This window comes from Bos mutus, chromosome 3 (assembly GCF_027580195.1).
Source record: "Bos mutus isolate GX-2022 chromosome 3, NWIPB_WYAK_1.1, whole genome shotgun sequence".
In the NCBI taxonomy this organism is placed as follows: Eukaryota; Metazoa; Chordata; class Mammalia; order Artiodactyla; family Bovidae; genus Bos; species Bos mutus.
Window position 1 is genome coordinate 100,552,436 of NC_091619.1, and position 5,322 is coordinate 100,557,757.

Genomic DNA, 5,322 nt, shown 5'->3' on the forward strand with positions numbered 1-5,322 from the left:
TAATGAGGCACCAGAAAGGGATGTCCATTTATTTCTTCCTGCCACCAAATCTACCAGCATACCTGCTTCTTCACTAATATTCTTTTTTCTCTCTGCCCACTAAAAATATCCCTGCCAACCCCCAACCCCCAGCCCAACCTGTGCTCAAGACCCCACCCTGTTCACTGTCAAGGACTCCTTTGACTTCCTTCTCTCTCCACTGCCATTGACTTCGCTGGCTGACAACATGCAGGCATTTTTAAAAACAAAAGCAAAAAAAGCCCCAACCCTTCCTCAACCCCACCTCCCTACAAAGACTTTGAAGGATGGGGTGGGAGAATGGAAGAGAGACTTCACATCTCCCCCGTGGAGCTGCTGAGAGAGAAAAACTAATAATGTCAAATCCTAAGCACTGCACCCAGCTGACAGGAAAAGCATAAGTGTTAGCCACTGTTATTGTTACTGTTGCTATTACTCTTGTCAGTTTCCATTTCAGTGCTTGCTGCCAGAGTGCAATCTCTTAAAAAGATATTTCAGGCAATGATTAAGAATCCAAACTTAAGATACAATCCAGGGACTTCCCTGGTGGGCCAGTAGTTAAGAATCTGCCTTCCAGTGCAGGAGAGGTGGATTTGATCCCTGATTGGGGAACTAAGATGCCACATGCCGTGGAGCAACTTCAGGTCCACATCTAGAGAGCCCGAGGGCCACGACAAAGACCCAGCTTAGCCACCAAAAAAAAAAAAAACCCACAAAAAACCCCAAACCAACCAACCAGACAAACCATAAAACCCCAAATTATCATTAAGAAAAACAAAATACAATCCACATATGACTTCCTTGAAGTAAGTAAAGGACCTGTAATACAACCTGTTTCCACTCCATCGGACACCATCCTCCTCACCTGTCAATTAGCAGTTTTAATGATCTCACCCACTTACCCTTAATATTTTTTCATTCATGTTTCTACATACGAAGGGACCATATCTTAAACATTTCAGAAGCAACTTTGTCCTTCAGTCATTTTAGAAGATTGAATTTGCTTGCCTGCATCCCCACTCCCAGCAGAGCCCCCACCTCCACCCCTAGCCACATCCCCTGCACACCCCCGCCCAGTTTCTGATGCCAGGTCTCTTTAGACTTAGATGAGCTGAGCTCTTTATGGATGCAGCAAAGATGAGAAGTCCTCAGACAATATTTTCTCAATTTACAGCCTATTTTATTTCCCTGTTTTACAATCTAAATGTGAATACTTAAAAAGATATTAAACCTCCCTACCCCCTAATAGCACAGCCTCACACCAGTTTTTGTGTTGGAAGATCTTCAAGCTCATATTGACACCTTCGTGACAAAGGGCTGTCTCACTCTCTCTTGGCTGCTCTCTGGTAACACCTGTACTCTTCCTTCAGCTCCCAAGTGTTTTTGTGGGGTCCTTTTACATTTCGAACACCAATTTCATTCAGGATTTCCTTCAGGTACACCACAGGTTGCATAGTGATGCCAACCAAGTCCTTTATGTTATAATACTGGTGTTTCTCAAAGGCAGCAAATAGCAAGGTTAACACTTGGTCTTTATCCGCCTTCACTCTCTTTCCGGTTTCTTTCTTTCTCTTCTCATATTCAATATTGTACTGATGATTGGCAACAGGTTTATAATTGGTCGTGACCACCTTCTCCAGTTTCTGTACAGTCCTGGCAGGTTTGGAAGCCCCCTCTATTTGCATCCTCTTCAGCCTCATGTAGTTTTCACTGGGAGCAGGTCTGCATTCGCCGCGCGATGGACCACGGTTCCTTGCAGGGAAAATTGATCTGGCTCATGCTCAGTCAGCACCGTGAGGACCTGCCCTCTGTCTGTCTGCAAGAGAAACTGATGCTCCGTGGGAGCGTGGACCGGGGCCGGTTGTCCATCTGTACCCCGAATGTCTGTAAGTTCCTTATTCAGAGTAAAGGAGATTTCCGACTTCCCTTGATTTGTGGCAATCTTCAGCTTCCCTACTTCACCGCTTCCAGGAGCTTCCGACCACTGCTGCGATAGGTACTTCGGTACCTTCACCAGCCACATCCGCTGGTTCTGTCGGATTCCCTCCAAGTTGAGTGGAATGCTCTGGGGCTTGAGTCGGCTGCCTCCGGAAGCCATGGGCACCTGAGCTGAGGGTGCAGAGTTAGGAATGCAGGGGAAGCGAGACACCAAAACCAGCTGGTGGAATCCAGAAGCCTAGAGAGGAAGCAGGAAATACACGCACATTCAGAAATGTTCAAAGATGGGGTCTTAGAATCCACAGAGTGCTATGCTATCAATTCCAACAATTGTACAATTGTCAAATTATTCATAATAAGGGGAGATGGCAAACCATAAAAGTGGGGAGTTTGATAACTGTGTGGCACAAGGTGAAGACGAAATACTTCAGCAATTAAAATTACAGGAGCTTCAATCTACCAATGTAGGAATTTTTAAGACACAGTCATCCCTAAACACCTACTCTACCAAGCTTCCCCTCTCCCCTGTTCTATATTTCTCCAGAGCACATGAAACATCCTAGATTCTTTATATTTTTACATATTCATCATATTATCCTATATCTCTACCCCACTCCAGACTCTAAACACCATGAAAGTAGAGTTTATCACTTGCTGTTGGTGTTTAATAATTTTGTTTATTTCTTTGAGGGAGGCAGAGAGAGCAAAGAGTGAGCATAATTTTACAAAAGGAAGCCAGGAGGGAAGGCCCTTCCACCAGGCTGAGACTCACCACAGGCAGCAGAAAGCTGTGTCGAGCAAGGCTGGCCAGGGAGGGTGCTCTCTACTGAGCAGGGACTCACTCAGGCTCCACGCTGCCTCTCCCTGGAAATGAGAACAGAGTTTCTCTGCATGGCCCTATTTATTGCTACAGGTAGGGAGTCCTTGATGGGATTAGGTAACAACCAGACTGAAAATCCAATCACCTTGATTCAGTTATGGGTTTTCCCCCAAACATCTCCTAAAGCATAATCCTGAGGGTGGGAACCTTCTTGATTTATTTCCTCCACTGAACCCATTTTCTTTAATTCTCCAGTTAGAGTGGGTTCAAGGGAAGAGAGTTTGCTGCAGCGTCTTTAAAAAGGCAGGAGATGCAGGTATTTTGAGGAGTTGTGGGACATGTTATTCCCAGTCCCTGACCAAGCACTTCCACTCAGAATTAAAATTGCTCTCACTGGGGCATTCCAGTGGTTAAGACTCCATGCTTCCAAAGCAAGGTGTGTGTGGGTTGGATCACTGGTTGGGGAACTGGGATTTTACTTTTCAGCTTGAGCTGCATGCCCCGGGTGTGGCTGAAAAATAAAAAATGAAAAAATTTAAGAAAAACAAATTGCTCTCACTACCCTCTGGCTGCCCTGATAGCTCAGTTGGTAAAGAATCCACCTGCAGCGTGGGAGACCTGGGTTCCATCCCTGGGTGGGGAAGATCCCCTGGAGAAGGGAAAGGTACCTACTCCAGTATTCTGGCCTGGAGAATTCCATGGACGGTATAGTCCATGGGGTCACAAAGAGTCAGACAGGACTGAGCGCCTTTCACTTTCACTTTCTTTCACCCTCTGACTGAATGTGGAAAGTCTTTATTTCCTTCCCTGATTGCTCCCTTCTTAAAACACTCTTTCTGTGGTTCCATGACACAAGCTCCTGGGTTCCTTCCTGCCTCGCAGGCTGCCATTTCAGCCTCCTTCCTGGGCACCTCAGTGTGTCTTGGGCCATAAATGCTGCCCATTGGCTCAGGTGATGTCCTTTCTCATTTGACACACATTTTGAAAATTATATTTCAGCAGATGCCTCTCGAAAGGGCATCCATAGTTCAGCTCTCTCTCCTGAGCTTCTGGTAGGCCACCCAAATGCCAGCTGATGTCCTCAACTGCATATGATGCTTAGTAAGTCAAAACCAGGAACCCCCGCCCTGGTCAAAAAAAACCTACTCTTCTTATATTCCCCTTCCACCCTGTCTCCTAAACTGGATACTTGAGCGTTAAGCTTACTTCTCCCCATGTCTTGCTCCAGTGGGCCAGCAAGTTCTACCTATTCTGTCTCCTTAATTCATCTCAGATTTCCCCCTCTATGATTTTCCTCTCCTGGTTCAGTGCAATATCTTTTTCTCTGAACCCGGTTCCTCCTGTCCCTACATCTCATATGCTGGAGTCAGAGTAGTGTTTCTAAAGCATGATTCTAAACATGCCTTTCTCCTTCTTCATAGATTTGGGAGCCTCCCCATTTGTCATAGAATGAAGTCCATTCTGTCTAAGGTGGCTTCCAAAGCCTTTCCAGAAGGGACTGCTGCTCACCATCATTTTTTGCAAAATCTCCATAATTTTCTAATTCTCCTTCTCTTCACCATCTGCCACCACCATCTGCCCTGCCCCACCTCTAAAACTTTCTCATTCTAGTGTAGGGACTTGTTCCCTTGTGTTTCCATCCCATTTTCCAATAGTTATTTAATGGAAAGAGTACAGACTCAGGTGCCAGGATTCTGGTCTTAGTATTGTTATTCTAGTGCTGAGTGGCCCTGGGCAAGTGCCTCCGCCAATCTGGGCATAGTTTCTACTTGCTTAAAATGGAGGTAATGTCCCTACCTGGTGAACTCCCAATGAGACAGTAAGCAAGATGTAGCAGCATCTAATGCAAAGACTAGAGGGAGGATCTAAATTCTCCTTGACCCATCCCCCTGCTCCAGGTCCTTCCTACCCCATTCCCCATACCTCTAGCCCATTGAGCTAAATTATTGTCTGAGGGGGCTTCCCTGGTAGCTCAGCTGGTAAAGAATCCACCTGCAATGCAGGAGACCTGGGTTTGATCCCTGGGTTGGGAAGATCCCCTGGAGAAGAGAATGGCTACCCACTCCAGTATTCTTGCCTGGAGAATCCCCATGGACAGAGGAGCCTGGTAGGCTATAGTCCGTGGAGTCGAAAACAGTTGGACATGACTGACTGACTCACTCACTCACTCATTCTTTGGAGAGCAGGTCAGTATTGGTATTTCCTTCATGTTCAGCCCCTTTCCTGGGTGTATGTAGTGGGCTTTCTCATGGTGGGGAGACAAGAGGCTCCTTGCAGGTTCTGACAATGCTAGTCATGGATAGAAGGTACCTTTCAAAGATGGAGAGTAGATACCTCCAGTGCCTCTATCTAGGGTGGGCTCTAATAGCCAGAGTGACCCCTCCAGGCCCTCGAGAATCCTCCCATTTGACCCACTCCCTGGTCAACCTGGGACTGTTTTTGTCATCTCTGGATTGAATTTTGTCCAAACTGTGCCCCTAACTAACTGTTGAGGGACTTTGGGCAACCCTCTGAGCCTTTGTTTCTCTATTTATAAGATGGAGAAG

The 5,322-nt window shown here is 46.3% G+C and overlaps 1 non-coding gene across 1 annotated transcript; it reads right to left on the reverse strand.

The window, feature by feature from the left end:
• Positions 1–1,340: 1,340 nt before the first annotated feature.
• LOC102275070 (general transcription factor IIF subunit 2) lies at positions 1,341–2,116 on the reverse strand. The gene has a single exon (XR_001351770.2). It is a non-coding gene; the product is annotated as a general transcription factor IIF subunit 2 (transcript).
• Between the last annotated feature and the right edge of the window lie 3,206 nt (positions 2,117–5,322).